The 19,469-nt window shown below is 38.4% G+C and overlaps 1 protein-coding gene across 8 annotated transcripts in view; it reads left to right on the forward strand.

Annotated features, from left to right (window-relative positions):
• LOC124290509 (RNA binding protein fox-1 homolog 1-like) overlaps window positions 1-19,469 on the forward strand; it is a 97,023-nt gene that overhangs the window by 27,584 nt on the left and 49,970 nt on the right. The gene's annotated exons all lie outside the window — the stretch shown is intronic.

A 19,469-nucleotide genomic window follows, 5' to 3' on the forward strand; every position in this document is an offset into this window, starting at 1 on the left:
CAACAAGGAATATTGTTTAAAGCAGCATAAGACTCACTCACTCACTCGCTCACACTTTTGTTGAGACATGAAGTCCTTTCTGATTTTCATAGATCTCAGGACCAGTACTCTTCTACAAAATAGCTATGGTAGAGACTTTAGACATGTTTGTTTACCTGCACAGTATTCCCGCTGTGACCATGGCCACATTTCTGACAACAATCCACACCTTCAACCATTTAACCGAACCACACTCCCTAATACATTAAGGTGCCTCTTCCAACAAGCAGAGCCTTTTGGAGTTGAGTTCTAATCCAGATTCCCCACATGGTGACAGTTGTTGTGATTTAGGACATGGTCACAGTATAGACAAGGATGGAGGAAAGGTGGGGTAAGCCATGGCCAAGGTGTAGAACATGGACCGATGACTTCTGCTTTTGACAAACAGACAGCCCGAAGAAGAGAGTAGATAGGTGACTGTTGTTTGGGCTAAGGCAAGGTAGTACCATATTGTCAGTCTCCCATCCTAATATCGTTATTGATTTCCATACTTCTAATGGATAATAATTTTCTGATTTCTATTCACATCATATATTTTTGGAATTGAGGTCTAAGAAGGGCGCGCCATGGGTTTTGATCATGGTGATAAAGATGATAGCTGAGGAACCAGCTTACAAACATCAAAGCTTGCAAAGTAGAAGTATTCGCTGCCAGTCTTGTGAGGTGCAGAAGGCAGTTCTTGGAACGTACACACCATTTGGTGGGGAGGGGATATTTACGATTATGAATTTTTATGACTTTTTCTGTTTAAGATGATGGAGAATATGGATTTTCTCATTGAAGGAGCAAAAAGAATTTGCATTTAATGGAGAATGATGAAGTAATGTTGAGCTAAGGTTTCAGGGGAGCTTATTGAGCTGCCAGTTTTACACCACTCAGCTGTCAGCTCACAGGGCAATCTCAGCAGTTCAAACTGACCAACATTTCTGGAAGCATGGTCCGATTTTACCACGGGTCTTAACGACAACATCTAGTCAGATGCTGCATCGTATAGGTTTTCACCATATTATTCAATATTTTATTAGATTAAAAATGAAGTCTACATATTTATGAGGGCATCATGACCTTGAGATAAATATTGTTGTAATTAAGATTTTTAACAAGATACAATTCAGGCAAGCGCAATGATGATAGAGGCTTTGTACAGTATTGACCATTTTGTCAATCTCTTCAGCCTTCTAAAGCAGGAAAACAGCCTTAGCCACATATCGTAACCATTAGTCCATAGCCAAAGTCTCATAACTTGTCCTTCATGTACACATTGCTTTCTATAGTCCATGAAGACTGTGGTGTGATATTTTGCCCATGATGGTTGAGATCCATGTTTGATTCCCTGTCCATCTTAGTCCTCAAAACCCATGTTTCTGTCATAATTGATAATGGAGAACTCGAATTTTGTTATATTTTGAAGAAAACATACAGAAAGAACAAACTTGATGCTACGTGCCTGCGTTTTCTTGCATTTCAATTTGCCTTGACCTGCATGGCCATGGAAATCTGAGGTCTATATTGTAATAAGACTAACAGATCTAAGCTGGTCTTCAGTGTTCACCAATTCCTTGGCCATACACAGTTCCCATATACATTCCTGCTACAGTCAACATGGCTTGGATGCGTATATTCTGATCAGGCTGAGTAATAAGGGAACTGTATATTTCTAAGTTTGTCATTGTTTCAAATGGCCAACTGAGACAAGATTTTAGCAGTACCATATTTGCTCTAATAAGCACCTTTTATAGAGTTTTATAATAGAGGACGTTTAAAACCCTACACAGGCTTAATTTGTTAATTGGTGGCAAGGTGATGCCATATCTTACCAGTCACCAAATACCTGTTAACAGTTAATCTAAGTTATTACGTTTATAGGGGCGGTGGGGTAGCCTAGTGGTTAAAGCGTTAGCTTGTCACGCCGAAAGACTCGGGTTCGATTCCCCATGTGGGTACAATGTGTGAAGCCCATTTCTCGTGTCCCCCGCCATGATATTGCTGGAATATTGCTAAAAGTTGCGTAAAACCCAACTCACTCACTCACTCACTCACTATTTACGTATATAGATAGAGATTACTGGAGGACAGACTACTGACCATCAACCTCACTCACCAAGTCAAGTCAAGCTTGCCTTGTCAATACTACACACTATTGTTTTCTGCTCAAAAATCAAACACAAGAGACTGGACTTTTAAATTAGCTTTTATGTACATTTTTAGGTATTTTGAAGTGGGCATGTAATTTGGTAAATATGGTATATGTTCATTATGCAAACAAGTTTATACACATGAACCTCTGACCTAATTAGATTAAAACTCGATCCGCCTTTGAGTATCACTTGACGAAGCTGACTTCCGCTGGGGAAGTTCAGCTGACATACTTCCTGAGTCAGTAACTAAGTGAATTAGTCATACTAGATGGAGTAGTGTGGAATTGTTTCAGTATTTTGTTCAAAACTCAGTTACAAAAATCTGTTCTGAGCTAGCTGTCGCTGTGCCAGGAATGAGGAGTAAATACAAGTTGACATTACAGCAGTATCTAAGCAGCGAGTACTCAGTGCTCCAGCTAGCCAAGTTAATTTGCCTCATGTTAAACGTGTTTAGTAGAATTTCTGGATTTTGTGGGTCAGTGTTATCATTGTTATTATTATTATGTAGAAGTTGATGGAACAAGGACAGGTTACATAGATAATTTCACCATGAGTTTGTAGTAAGGAAATTGTTTACCCATGTCACTTGTCCTTGTTTGATTAGGATTTAAAAATCAATAAATCAGTGTTCGTGTTATCAATCACTGGGGCGGTGGGGTAGCCTAGTGGTTAAAGCGTTGGCTTGTCACGCCGAATACCCAGGTTCGATTCCCCACATGGGCACAATGTGTTAAGCCCATTTCTGGTGTCCCCCGCCGTGATATTGCTGGAATATTGCTAAAAGCGGCGTAAAACTAAACTCAGTCAGTCAGTCAGTTATCAATCACTGGGTGTCCTGGGCCAGAGCTGGTAATTACAGGCCAGTGCCATATATCTTTTATTGCTGTCCGAGGCTTAAACTGACATTTACTCACTCACTCGCTTACTCGCTCATTAGGATGGCTTCTGACTGAACCCAGTCTTCAGCCACTTACCCATAGCACCAGTTGATCAAAATACTGTCCACTAAAGCTCTGCTCATCATAGCTGAAGAAAGGTATAGATAATGTCACAGATAGATTTGCATTGTTGACATGCATTGCTAACCTGATGGAAGATCCTGTGGAGGTTACTGTACTTGAATGCAGATGAGCTTTGTCCAAATGTGAGTTGAATCAGGGTTTTGTTCAGTAATATATTACTGGAATAGGATCCTTGAAATTGTCTGAAACTTGTGTCCTTTTTTTCATTTCCTTTGTAAGTGGATTAAATATGTGCTGATGTAAGACCTAGAGACCTTACTGGAAGCTGATGATAAAAAATGTAGCTTGTAGTTTGTGCAGTCCAGGCCATACTGATCAACTTTGTCCCTCTAATAACTGATTCTTTTTTGTTCTGAATAGTAGATGAATTAGTGTTTCTTGCTTGGTGGAAATACTTGCTCTTTTTTCAATCTGAAACATCAGGAGATCTTAAACTGCAGGCCGAACTCTCTGGAGTTGCTTCCCTTTAGCTGTTGGGATCCTCTGATTGTTAGTTCCAGCCTTGCTGGATTAGAATCCTACGTCTATCATCACTACATATAAGCAATTTCACACCTATTACTCACACCCCATTGGGCTTTCTGATGTGGTAGCATGGCCTGGTGGTTACTGTTTTCAATCATCATGCCAATTTGACCCTTTCAAAATTTTCTGGAATGTTTAAGTATTGTAAAACTTAATTCAACCCTTCATTGGATTCAACTTGCACCTTTTAAACTGATTTTAAATTTTATAAAATCACCTAGTCATTCCTCTAATTAAAAAAGTATTAAACAAGTTCTCTATACTCTTAATGTTTCCAAAAATTCACTAAAATACATATCGGATACATATTGGCACATTTCCAGGTCATTCCCCCCACCCACACTGTAGCCCATAAATTTTCAATGTCTCTGGCACATTAAATGATAAGACTGTAGTTTCTCAATGTGGGGTTTTTTTTCACCTTGTTAAGTTGTTGACATTTTTTCATAAACAGGTTACACAAAAAGAAAATGTATAGATAAATAAACATGTGAAAATGAACAAAACCTTGAAAGAAATTGCAATAAAATTATATCCAGGATAAACTGTCGTGTCCAAGAGCACGTAACTCTGTTAACCTTACATCCACTAATTGTCACTGGGTTAACTCCCTTGACACACTAGCCTCCCTGATGAAGAAAAGGATGTTTTGGGTTTTTTTAGACCATTGCTTATGAATAATATAACAAACGACACATAGAAATTGTGGCTTTTGTCAGAAATACTTTTCTAATGTGTGTTTACACAGCTGAGTTATTATATTTCAATTGTTATTCCCAATGTTTGTTTAGGAAGTTTTTGTCAATCAGCAAATGGGTCAAAATGCTGACCTGGATGAAATCCAAGGTAATTTTCAAGATTTTAGGTATTCATGAGATCATTTCAGATTTTAATACAGGTACTTTTTATCTTCAGGTGGGGCTTTTAGAAGGTTGTCTGTTTTTTCAGTTCAGACAACATAGATGAGTTAAGTCCCATGTTTTTAACTTTACTTCTGAAAGTTGATTGGTCTTACTTTTCCATGGGATATCAAATGTAAATCTACTTTGTGAACACTCAAGACAAGGATGTTTTCCATCACATAGCCAATGTGATTAGGTTAGATGCCTCTGTGCTTTTGTGTTTGGCAAAATATAAGAAAAATCAATAATTTTTTTATACCTTAGTTCTTTTATTGGCAGCAAACTATATTATTTTATTTATAACTGCATGATGAAAAAAAAAAAAAACCACAAAGGTCCTCATGAGATTTTTATCTTTTGTAACTGAACTGAGGCATGCAAAATTGATACTTTTCATATATATGTTTTCTTGAGACAATATATCCCTCTGGATGTGATCATATTAAATTAGAATTTAAAAAAAATTAATAAACATGTTCTTTGAAAATTTCAGTATTATTAAGAAACTGTTAAAAAGAAATATGGAAAAAGGAAAATCTCTTTTGCAAGATATTAATGATTAGGACTTAACAGATAATATTTGCAATTTGGTGGTGGTCACATTTAGTTTGCCAAGCTTCAGTGGCGTTAAAGGGAGCAATAGACATAATGGCAACTGTGACAACCATTAAGGTAACAGCCATTTTATCAGAGTATATATCTACACTAAGAGTGTAATTCGATACCAACAGGTAATTGTTGTTTTACCTTAAATAACCTGGCACGACTGGTGTTTGAGCTCTTTTGTCACGAAGTAATGTAATGTACCTGTAGCCATTAAGAAAATTGCCCCCAACGTAGATACGTTAATTGAAGGCAAACTACAATGTAACTATTTGCCATTTCTTGTAAACAGTGCTCCAAATATATGCATGATAGTTTGTTCAAAATTAAGAATGGCTTATGTATAAAAGCCTTTGTCATTGTTGTAAAACTTTATTGTATTGATTTAGTGGCTCCTGGAGATCAAATGCTACTCACAACAGCCTCAAAGCCTAGCCATTATGGTTCAGCAGCAAGCATGGTTCATTGGTAGTGTGATGCTGATGGAGTTGGCTGTAGTTGTCTCCCTTGGATTGTGTTTGACACTGCCCTGTGTCATTGTGGCAGTTGATCAGTGTCATGGCTGACAGACAGTGGTGATTCATGACCTGGACTACATCACCAGCAGTCTTTGTGCGTTTGTGTCTCACAATCTTCAGTTTCACTTTGATTATTCTGTGTTAAGATTTGATTTTGTCAATCAGTTTTGGAAACAAAGGAAAATTTGTGACCATATTTGGAATATTTTACAGTGTTTAACATTTTAAAATTGTGGTTATAATGAATATTACTTTTATGCCTGTTGTATTTGTATTCAATTATGCTTTCATTGAATAATTTGTGATTTTGTCTCTCTTGTGTGGAGCATTAATTAGGTGTCTCACGCAATCCTTTGTCTCTTCATTCCGTGGAGCTTCAAGAAACCATGGCTGTCAGTTTTCACACACACAGTGCTAGTGCAGGTCCCCATTAGCATTCATAGGTATCATTTTCGGTTTGTAGTTCGGGCAGAATTGGGTCCATAGACTACCAACCAACATAGGTACAATTTGAAGACAACAGATGTACATACAATAAGGTCTTGGACATATTTGTTCAGACAAATTCCTGATGCTTTCCAAACATTGGTTCACCTTTTTGACATTAATGGCATAATATGAGGCACACTGGTATGGAATAAATGTTTTCTGATAAAAGGTGAGGTGAGGTGAAATTGGGTTTAACGTCATGCTTGAGAATATTTCGCTCATATGACGACGTGCATGCGTGTGTATGTGTATGTGCGGCTGCTTGTACTAGCCCAGACTTAAGCTTGTTTTATAGTGCTAGCCCACTGAGATACCATGCCACAGTGAAGCATGAATACCCCACTCAGACACATTATACTGACTCCGAGCTGACCAGTCCTTGTTGTACCCACTAATGCCGAGCGCCGGGCAGGGACCAACAAGTACCATATTTTAACGTCTTTTGGTATGACACAGTCAGGGATCGAACCCGCGACCTCTCCAGGCGGACGCTCTAACCACTACACCACGGAGGCGGTCTTTTTTGATACAAGAATATGCAACCATTAACTACAACTTTACTGCCAGTCACCTGTGATGGGGGATTCCAGGGTTAGAAGATCCATTTAGACTTGTCAAGTGATAGATTTAGTGACAGGAGTGATTGCATGTCATTGTTTGAAACAGCGCGTACCATCAATCACTGGATTGTCTGTTCCAAGCTCAGTTAATTACAAGCATAATTTAGCTGGAAATTTGTTTAGCTCAGTTTTAAACAAGCACACAATCACAAGATACAGCAGCTGTTTGAAATATGCAGCAGTTGAAATATGCATTAGTTAACAGAACAGTGAAAAAGGTTTTATGAATGTAGGTTTATGTGCCCACTGTTTGCTATTATGAATGTTCAGAGAAGGCTGAGCACATATCTCAAACTACATGCCATATTCTGTCACTTTCATATATTTTGCCCATTACGCAAGAGCATGAACTCAGATTTACTACCTCACAGCATCAGCTGGGAACCATCCACTGGAATAAATAGGAATGAATGAACATGTTTTAAATATAATGTTTAATAATCATGAACTTTGTGACGCACTTGCCGGAATAACAAAAAAACACGAAGGCTTGTTGAAATTTCAACTCACACAAAGAATACATTTAACATTGAGCAGATTGCTATGACTGATCAGCTATGTCTGGCACTGACACTGGTGGGACACTGGATTAAACATTTAGGAAAGATTAATGAGAACAATATTGATCTTGATTATAATTAATGTCCACAAGAATACTTTGCTCAAGCTACCCTGCATCATTTCTTCTCACTTGCTCTTCGTTTGTTTTATATTTGGGTCTAGAATTTTCAAATTTTTGGGAGGATATATTTCATATGTTTACATATGTATGTTAAGGGATAAATCTAGAATTTCACCCGATGAACACATTTTGTTTGTGGATGGGCCATTGAAGAAAACAATCCAAGTAGATATAGAGGCCTTTCCTGGTTTTGTGATGACCCATGACTGTCAAATTGTACATGGTATTGGTCAGTTCTACTAAACGCTATTGAGACAGTGGGTTTGGCTTATTAGTGTGTGTTTGGTTTTATGCTGCTTTTATCTTGATTCCAGCAATATCACGGCTGGGGACACCAGAAATTGGCTTCACACATTGTATCCACGTGGAGAATCGAACCCAGGTCTTCCGCGTGACTAGCGAACACTTTAACCACTAGGCTACCCCAACTACCCGTCTTGGTTTATTGGGGGAATTGGGTAACCTAGTGGTTAAAGCATTCTCTCGTCACGCTGAATACCCTGGTTCTATTTCCCACATGGGTACAATGTGTGAGGCCCATTTCTGGTGTCCCCCGCTATGATATTACTAGAGTATTGCTAAAAGTGAAGTAATACCTCACTCACTCTCTCAGTCTTGGTCTCTTAATGCCCAGGACCTAGATTTCCGTAGCTCTTTTTGCGCTATGATAGTCGTAAGTTAATGTTAATGTATGGCACTTACGACTATATTAGCACTAAGAGAGCTTCGAAAATCTATGCCCTGATCTTGAAATACCCCTATCAAAAGTTGAGAGGTATATCACTAAGCAAGTGTTACTCCATGCCAGTGATATTGATAGGTAACATGATATCATCATGCAACATGGCAGTGTCCTTTGGTTGTGCACAATAACGGAAATGTTTCTATTCCTCCTGTATTATGTACTTCCCTGAATGGGACACCTCTCCTTTAAACTCGCCTCGTGAACTTTCCGGGTACATGAGCTTGTTGTGCTATGCCCGGCACGTTTTTCACACACAGAGCCAAGGTTGGGTACATGATCCCTGCTGGAGGACCAGGAGTGGAGAGAAGTGGGAAAGAATAGACTGTAAATGGGTGGGATTTATACTCACCTCTAAACAATGATGTGCTCTGTTAGAGAAGAAAACCCTGTCTGGAGGCTTACCTAGGAATAAACCATTGAAGCTTTGAAGTGGGATTTGTTTGAAATGCTGCTTCTTTCAAATAGGATTGTCAATGAGTTGGGTTTTGTTTATTTGAGTTAACATGCTCACTTTTATGGGCTCTTGTGGAATTGGTTGTGACTACAACATTAGAGGGTGTTGGCATAACCTTGTGGTAGGGCTGGGACGGGTCCAAATTTTCTACCCGGTACCCCACCCCATATTACCCTACTCTACCCGGATACCCATCATTTCAATTCCTGATGTCAAATTAGTAAAAAATGGCAATATGTTCATCAGCTTGGAAGTTAAAATTTCGAGTTTTTCAATATCTTAACCATGTATTAAATTCCAAAGAAGTAATTATGATTATGTCTAAATCTTCAAAGTCAATACAACCTTTTAATCATGAAAGAGTAACACATTACATTGTTTAATCTATTAGTCACATGATCATAATGGGTCTGGGTATTGAGACAGGTACCCGGGCTCAACTCATTACCCACCCTTCCTGGGTATCCGGGTTACCCGTCCCAGCCCTAGTGGTTGAAGTGTAAAAATTCTTCATCATGCCTTAGACGTATTTTCAATTCTCCCAAATGGGTAAGATGATATTGCATGAATATTGCTATAAAGGGATGAAAACTCACTTTCTAACTCAACCAAACACTCACTAACATGCAGGGCGGATAGGTAGCCTAGTGGTTAAAGCGTTGGCTCGTCACGCACGAAGACCCGGGTTCGATTCCCCACATGGGCACAATGTGTGAAGCCCATTTCTGGTGTCCCCAGCCGTGATATTGCTGGAATATTGCTAAAAACGGCGTAAAACTAAACTCAGTCAGTCAGTCAGTCAGTCAAACATGCAAAGACATACGCACACAACGCACCCATGTGCACATGAGTGTACACTCGCTGACACACAAACTATAACATTAACATGGTTCAAGGAACTATACATCTTCTTTGGCAAAAGTGGATATTTAATCATATACAAAATCAGTTTGCAGATGATATCATGTGATACTTACAATAACAACATGATACATAATCACATGATACATATATTCCTTTTGCTGCTGATGTCCTTTCTTTTTTTTCATCTGTCTGAGACATTTACATTTATTATACAATTTAAATCAGACTTGTTCTTTTTTTCACCATGTGACATTTCCAACATTACAGATGTATTCCCTTGATGAGACCCACTAAGATTCACTGTCAGTTTTGTTACAGATATTGTGCATCAGTGAGTTTTTTTCATGTCCAATAAAAATGTAGGCAAACAAAAAAAATATTTTCCTGTTAATCAGTCTTTTTATTCAATCTGAAAGAAGACCTTTATTGAATTTATTTTTGCTTGGGCAGACAAATTTCTACTTGCAAACTGGTCATAGTGGTACAATCGCTGTATGAAACAGCTTTTGTAGGTGTCCAAGAAGATATTATCAGATCATGGATTCAACTACACATATCCCTACAACATTAGATATTTTTCAGATGTTGGATTTCAACACTATATACAAATCTTTACAATGCTAGATATTATCAGGTATTGGAGTTCAACACTATGAACATATGCTAACAACACTAGATACTAACAGGTATTGGAGTTCAACACTATGAGTGAGTGAGTGAGTTTAGTTTTACGCCGCATTCAGCAATATTCCAGCTATATGGCGGCGGTCTGTAAATATTCGAGTCTGGACCAGACAATCCAGTGATCAACAGCATGAGCATCGATCTGCGCAATTGGGAACCGATGACATGTGTCAACCAAGTCAGCGAGCCTGACCACCCGATCCCATTAGTCGCCTCCTACGACAAGCATAGTCGCCTTTTGTGGCAAGCATGGGTTGCTGAAGACCTATTCTACCCCGGATCTTCACGGGTCTCAACACTATAAACATATGCTAACAACACTAGATACTAACAGGTATTGGAGTTCAACACTATGAACACATCCTAACAACGCTATGAGTTTAGGAATATGTTGACATATCCATACACCCCAACAAAATATCAGGTGTTGAGATCTGTCACTGTATCCCCCATATTTCTACCTCTCCTGATAATATCAGGCATGTGAATACTCTACCATGCACCAATAGATAATGCATCAGGATTTTCTGACTCACACCTCTATAATGCACTGTTACAACAAAACTAAAACTGGGTACTGTCATATATATATATATAGGAACACACCATCCCAGGTGACAAAATCTCATTTGTATGTGACATCTTTTACAAGAAAATGATTACCCTCCCAGCTTGCTAAATTAGACTGTCCTACATAAACACACTCCATCTGTGCATTGTTTGTCATCTATCAAGTTCTTAACTTGACTTTCTCATCTTTATGAGACAGGACGCTCATCATGTCTGCCATGATTGCACACAGTCTATTGACATTACAATTTATTTGCCTGTGTGCTAATATAATATTACATATGGAAAACCAAACTTTGCCTTAGTTCTTATTTAAACTGCTCGTGGTACTGAATGGTAAGCATCATGAATTTCCTCCAGGGAGTTCCATATTTCAAGACATGATGTGATACATTGTAATTGCTAAGAGAATGGAAGTGAATGTACTTGTCTATAATGGATTTTAACTTATGCAACCTGAGTGTAGACATTAACCTGTATCAAAGGAGAAATCCAAATGAAACCCTGCCCACTCAATCATTGTATGTCTCCATCTCCCTGGGTTAGCTCAAACTTTACCTTGAATTCCTGCAAGTGTCTATTTGAAGCAATTTGAAGCTGATTACATCTTGACTTCCAGGATAAAACTGCGGGACTTTTTATTGCAGTGTAATACATCACAAGGTCTTTTGCTGTATGGCCTGATGCCAAGGATACCTTTTTATGCTGTGGTTTATGCCAGTGGCATCTTTTTAAGCATTATGTACTCTTAAACATAAGCAAAATAAACCCCTGTAAACATTGCACATGTAATTTGTTCTACGAAGGGCATTAAGTAGATACAGAACTTGTGTTTCAAAAGTTTAAGCCTTTTTTAAACTGACATTAACAGATATAGAAATCAGGGCTGTAAATCACACCAAGAAGCAGTCAGCATCTCCAAGGACTGAAGTGTGTTCTTATTCAACACCTACTGTCAACAACAACTGGGAACAGATACCTATCTACAGCTGGGATACAGTTTCTTCCATATTTATTAGGTGCAACTTCATCATTCTCACAAGGATGATTGTTTTTAGCTGGGCATTGATTGTGAGTTGCAATCTCAGATTCATTCCAATGATGATCCTTGGTCAGTTAGTACTGCACCAGTAACCACTGATTTCACTTACTGGTATCGTCTGCAACCTACATTATTTTGGTCATCAACATCAGTCTTCAGCCACTTCAACAGAAATGCTGTTCGGTCCAGTAAGATCAGTTATGATTAATACATGTAACACAAAATTACAAAAAAAGGATAAGAGCCAAGCATTACTGGCCTGTTGACTCAAATGTATTTGGCACATGCTTCAACACTTTGAAGATGGGCAATATATAAATGATAATTTGTTCAAAGGCGTTAATTAACTCAACTGACTGCCGGGGGATTGGTCTTTCTTAATAGTATTTGGCAAAAACTAATTATATGTACACTGAGAAGTTATGAGACTCCATGACTGAACTGCTTCGTTACTTATTCATCACAGACTGATTCAGTGAAGGCCACTGTTTGCTCTGTGATCATACACGAAGGGAAAATTAGCAAGTTACAGTCAATAGTATATGGCAGATATTGACCCTCGAGGGAAGACACCTAAGCCGGAAAGATGATGGGTGGTATGTTGTGCAACAGCGATGTCGCTGAATGTCGCTGTGGCTGCTGTCAATGTCTATCTATGTTTCTGCCGTGTTGCTATACATCATTGGGTGCTGGGGCAGCCTAGGGCTATAGAATCAATCAATATTTGGAAATAGCCTTGAGTCCGAGTTTACGAGCAACCCAAGCATCATCTTGAGGAATATTAATTCATGTTGAGCCCTAACTTGAGCTTACGTTATTACCATGTCTGGGGCTAAGATGGGATCGAGGAAATCAATGACTTGGTTTTTGCTTACACTGACTGAACAAATGCTTGATGTTGTTTGTGCGTGCGTTTTCTTGAAAGAAATCCTTTCCTATGATCTTCGAGTGAAGTATCTTTCTTGCTTGTATCTATGAAGCATACTTCATCATACCGACGTGTGTTTTTTATATTAATTCTATGTTGGATATAATTTGTTTATGTTACAGCTGTGCATATTTTAAACTTTGATGTATCAAAAATAGCCTTTATGAGAGGAAAGTTGCCCAAATGGACATTATTTATTATGGCTAACTGTCAGTCTAAAATAACAGCTGAGTGTCTTTTTAATTATTGTTTCTAATTCCCTGCATGCTATAGTCGCACTGATTTAGTATTGCTATTGTTACACTTGATTATTCTGGTGGATAGCAACCACTTGAAATTACAAGAAACATCAATGCTGATGTTTTGTTGAACTTCCAATAGAATCTGGGCGGTGGGGTAGCCTAGTGGTTAAAGTGTTGGCTCGTCACGCCGAAGACCCGGGTTCAAATCCCCACATGGGTACAATGTGTGAAGCCCATTTCTGGTGTCCCCCGCCGTGATGTTGCTGGAATATTGCTAAAACCGGCGTAAAACCAAACTCAGTCAGTCAGTCAGTCCAATAGAATCTGAAGATGTTTGCAAGGGTTGACTTCACTGATCAGAGGATGTAAGTAGTTTGACTTCATACATCTTCAACATGTTATCAGGGCGGTGGGGTAGCCTAGTGGTTAAAGCGTTCACTTATCACTTAACCCGAAGACCGGGTTCGATTCCCCACATGGGTACAATGTATGAAGCCCATTTCTGGTGTCCCCAGCCATGATATTGCTGGAATATTGCTAAAAGCGGCATCAAACTAAATACACTCACTCACTCACTCACTCTTCTTATTCTCTACTTCTTCCCTCCTATAGTTTCTTTTGTGGAGTAGACGAGAGGTTAAAGGTTTTCTTGTTATGTTGAATACCTGTGTTCAATTCCTGACATGGGTACAATACATGGAACCTCTTTTGGATATCCTCATTCATTCACTCACTCACTCACTCATTCAGCATGTTATCCACAACTTGTCCTGTGTCTCCATCATAGAACGAAGGCTGTAAAAACTCGCCCACAGCCCCAGCTTATCACAAGAGCATCTATCATGATAATGTGAATGGTAACAGTGTGTGACCTTGCTGTTAATGTCAAGTGTCCTCCTACCCAGACAGCGGGATTGTTCATCATACTCTGGTCCAACTATTTCAGGCTATATTCTAGGGTGCTGTCATTGGACTGAGAGACTACAGGCTCACTCGCTCACTCACTCACAAATCTTATGTTTGGAAAATTTTTGCTTGTCTGAATGGGTTAATTATGTAATTAGTCTTTTAAATTGTGCTTGAAATGCAAATCTATCTACATCTCTTGCTCTTCACACACAAGTCTGCACATATCAGGAAACCTGACTATATTTTCATAAGTGTGTTCGATCACAATGAATAAGGGCCATGTCTTTTTTAAAATAAGTGTCTTGCAAGTCCCATCTGAAAGCAAATGCTCTGTGAGAACAGACATTTTGACAGAGATACCTTTGGAAACACTCAACTGATTGTTGTATTGAACTGTTAATTGCAATCACAGGGAAACTGTCAATTACAGTTACTTGTAAAAGCATTGCTGACATCTTGTCACAATATTGTTCATTGTTCTCCAAGTACAAATGGCCTGTGTATTAAGGCTGTGCATTGTTTCAAGTTACAGATAAAAGGCTTTGTCATAAATGTTTAAAATTTCTGGAGATCTTCTGATTCTAATACTGAAGCCATTACCTGGTAATCGTCAAAGACACCATGGTCCCTGTAATTTTAGTGACACTGAGACTACATTTTGCCCATCTTAGTCACTTTTACATAAATGATAAAACCAGCCCATTTGACCTGAATTTGAAAATGTTCTGATAAAAACCACTAAAGTCTTTTATATGTCCTCAAAACGAGAAACTTGATTATCAGAGTGTGAGATTTGATCCGATGTCCCACATTCATAAAGCTTGATTCATTGGTTATCTCTATGTCCCATACAGAAGTAAGCTGTTAAATCAAGCGAGTACAAGACCCTCTTTGTAGAAAATGACACCACTGTGTGCTTCTGTGTCAATGTGGGCCGTGTGATAAGTTGCACAATGGGTGGTAATCCTGAAAGTGAAAGTGACTTATAGCTTGTCAGGCCTGTCCACAGGACTGGGATGTTTCTAGCCTGTCCTCCCATTCACCTTGGCAGTAGATTATTATTCAAGGATAGATATTAATTTTATTCCACTTGTCCATACAGTTACCTGCTAATCCTGCAGTCCTATCTTTCCCTAATGCTTATAGCTTGTGGACAAGGATCAGTCCATTCCTCGACAATCATTCAAGGTATGATATCCACAGTTACCTCCCTGCATTATATATGTACCCTGGATCTATTCCCTGGACCTACCCACCTAGGCTGACAGATTGACTAACACAGTGCAAAGAATAGATATACAATCAAATGACAATGTTCTTCCATGATTTAAATAGGCAGCAATATCATGAGTAATTAACCTTTGGCATACCGTTACAATGACAACTGGAACTTTTTGTCATTGGATGTCCATTACCCTAAAAAGAGACAGTAGGGTAGCCTAGTGGTTATAGCGTTTGCTCTTCATCCTGAAGACCCTGGTTCAATTTTCCACATGGGTACAATGTCTGAAGCCCATTTCTGGTGTCCCCACTGTGGTATTGCTGGAATATTGCTAAAGGCAGAGTATAACTAAACTTACACACTTGCTCAATCTTACCCTAAAAACATTCTTTTCCAGTTTTTAATGCCTGCTCAGAAATTTCAGGTTTGAATGTAGATCTCCTAGTCAGATGAGGCATTTTGATTTGTTGTTAATCTCAAGGTCATGAGTGAGGGGAAGTCTGTGGTTGGTTAGTAATAATGAGAGATTGAGCTTGTGGTGTCTTTTTCAACATCAGGACTCTAGTGTAATTTAGTGGTTAGTGTGTTCGCTTGTCACGCCAAAGACCCAGGTTCGATTCCCCGCATGGGTACAACATGTAAAGCCCATTTCTGGTGTCCCATTCATGATATTGCTGGAATATTGATAAATGTGTCGTAAAACTCAATTTCTGTGCAAACTTATTGATAGGCAACATGGAGACAGTGTCACTTCAGAAATGTTTCAATTGCCTCCTGGGTATTGGTGATAGAAGAAGAAGGCAGATATAAAAAATCGAGGATGAACACACTGGGAAATATCACTAGCCCTTCAAGATTTTTACTTGTCTCAGAATAGCAGACTAAGGTTAATTTTGAACCCTGACTCATGGAGGAATTAATATAAATATTAATATAACAGCCGTGAAATAATGAGAAATTTGATAGTATGGATAGAATGAGTGAGAAGTATTTTTCTTCTGAAGATATGAATCATGTATCCCATTTCCCGACTGTGATAGTCATCGCAGTACTATTTGCAACAGCTGTGTGGTAGTCAACAGCTCAGCCACATAATGTCCCGCATCCTACTCTCCAGTGATATACAGTATTATACACCACATGTCAGTGTACGCCAGTTGACATAAATCAAGGCCATTCTCTACTTGAATGTATGGCTGCCCTAGCCCAGTAGCCTTTGTCTGCTGAAGGACTTTGTGGGTGGAGACAAGTGTCAGTCTAGTTTTCATCAATGACCCTAAATAGGTATCGGTCATAAATTATTTTGGAAAGGATTATTTTTAGATATGTCGAACTTTGCAGCATCCGATTACCAGAACAGCTGATACAAACTGTCTGAAATAGTTGGTATTTAACCATTTGTCTCAATTATCATCTTCTAAATAAATGGTTTTCCTTCTCTGATCTACTTTGATACACAGATTGAACAGCCGTGCATGGTATCAGGCAGAGAACACAAATAACCCTATAGCCACTGGAGTAGACTTGCACTAGTCCTTAAGGAAACTGTTATCGGTTTATCAGAATTCATAGATTATATTTACAAGACCAGACACCCAGGGGTAGTGCATATGGATATTATGGACTCGGATCTTTTTGTTTGACACTGAAATGAACTCTCAGATCCACTCACATTCTGTACTAATCTTAAAAATGTTCAATATAGCAACATCAAAAACAAAACTTGAAGTAAACAAGAGTTATTGTTTCTTTTAAATCAAAACCACTGAGCTTCAGAAATACCGGTAGACATATGTACATGAGCAAGTTTATAGTTCTGCATCCATGCCACGCAAAACCTGTGAGAACAGACTTGAAGCAAGGCTACCCCTGTACCTGCCAGTACATTAACAACTGGGTCAGAATCTTACGTCACTTTCAATTATGAAAATATATAGGGGAAAAGATTTTTGCATGAAAAAAATACTGAAGATGGGATGTGAAATAATGTGATCTCTTCTGACGTATGTTTGTAAATTAAGTCATTTGATCATCTGAAGACATCAGTACCATTCTAATCAATAGGTTTACAATGATTATAATGGACATCGGATATATTTGTAGTTATTTTAGCCTCTGCATGCCCTTAAGAAATGAATACAATGCTCCAAAATAACAGAACTTTTGGTATTGGCTGGATTTCATTAACACCACAAGAACTCACATCAAAATCAGTTTGTTTTCTGATGTTATATGGATGTTTTATGACGTTTTCAACAAACTATTTTCTGATTCATTGAGATTGCTTTCTTGGCAAATTGTGGTCATGCACTGTTTCAATTTATGTTTAATAATGTGGTATTTAGAAACACATGTTTCCTGCAATTACCAGTATTTCTGTGATTAGTTTGATAGCTGAGTCAAAACAACTGATATTGAAAACAAAATATATATTGTATTGTTATTGCGTGTATGAGCTCACAGTTTCGTCAGTGCATGGTAGTTGGACAGTTGCAGCAGTCAGTGCATGGTAGTTGGACAGTTGCAGCAGTCAGTGCATGGTAGTTGGACAGTTGCAGCAGTCAGTGCATGGTAGTTGAAGAGTTGCAGCAGTCAGTGCATGGTAGTTGGACAGTTGCAACAGTCAGTGCATGGTAGTTGGACCAATATTGCCCTGCTTTAAAGTTTTAAAAGCATTTAAATATGTCCTGTATGAAAACCTGTCACCTAAGGAGCTTGGGTGCTTTAGTTTTCAACTCTGATATCGACACCACTACTGATAATGTTCAGAATGTAGTAAGGGATCATAATTTGAAACTACCATAATATCTAACTTAAAGCCACAGATGAATCAATTCTTGTATGCTAAAACTAATACAACTTTGCAGAAAAGCAAAATAGTGATGAAAACAGTCAGACACCAGGTGTTCATTAAATTCAAGGACTAGTGACATTTCCTTGTGAACTACCTTTTTTATCATTGGGTTGACAGCAACAGGAGACATTTGTTTCAGACTTACGAAAAGAAGAAATAATTTCCTTCTGTGATTTTGAAGCTGTCATTTACTTCAAGTTTGAAACTTGCTGACTATTCAAGTGGTTTCCAAAGGGACATAACTCCTGTGACAGCTCCTTCCTTACCTGAACACTGCATGTGAAGGGGATGAGCACAGGAAACTATTGTATTTGCTCAAACTTTATCAGCTATCAGAGGACGCCTGTTTACTGATAGAGGTCACCACTTGACCTCAGTCGCACCTCCACAGGCGGAGGATTGGGTCTAAAGCGGGTGGCAGGATAATCGTTGAGATAATCTTTTGAACTGCATGCTTGTTTATGGTCTGAGCTTGGAAACAATTGTAGAGATTGTAATGGTTGTCAGCATGCTGTGAGTTATGTCAGTTCGGGGCAGATCCTCTCTCCAACTTGAAATAGTGTGCACTAACAGTAACTTACCTTGGTCTTATCGATCTGCTTATGTGTTTATCGGGGATACGTTTTTAGTTTGTATCTTACATGCATGTTTTTAAAAAAAAGAGCAATCACATCAGCATGAAATAGCCTGTGTTTTGGTCCTTTAGGCTTTTAGTGACTCGTTAAATACATGGATGTGAAAAGTATCACTTTCACAGGAAAATACCAGTTTAGTTTGTTATTGCTTATTTCTTATAATTTGGAATTTTTGTTTATTTTTTAGATGAATTTGACATGGTTATTTTGGAGGTGTGTTAGTTTACCTTAGAGTTGACAGGAATATTAATCATGCTGTAAAACTGAAATGAGAATTTATGTCATGTATATTAATAGAATTAATGTCATGTAATAAATAATTTATGCTAAAATGACTCTACTGTACATCATGTGCTTTAACAAAACAGCATTTTGCAGACTTTAAAATTAGTTGCCCCAGAGGTCAGTTTGACATTGTCTAACTGGAGAAAGCTGCCTCAGTGGTTGGACTTTACATTGGAAGTGTGTGTGTAGGTTGAGATTACATAGCACTAACATATTTGTGAAATACTTGTAGTCATTTTCAGGGGAAAGTCAAAAGGAGCATGGTTTCCCAAGCCATGAATTATATGACAAGACTGACCATTTCACACTGCACCGTCACACACATTGTTAGTACTAACACGAAATGAACTGGCTTAGCGTATAATTCTTTCATTACATTCCCAAACCAGGTCTTTGTACCAGGTAATATACAAATATTCATTCACCTCACTGCTTTATTTTCCTGCCTCTGGCCAATGTAGGAAAGAAATTCTAATAAAATAAATACAGGGTTTTGT

The sequence above is a fragment of the Haliotis rubra genome, unplaced genomic scaffold (genome assembly GCF_003918875.1).
Source record: "Haliotis rubra isolate DU_JTF1 unplaced genomic scaffold, ASM391887v1 Scf468, whole genome shotgun sequence".
NCBI lineage: Eukaryota > Metazoa > Mollusca > Gastropoda > Lepetellida > Haliotidae > Haliotis > Haliotis rubra.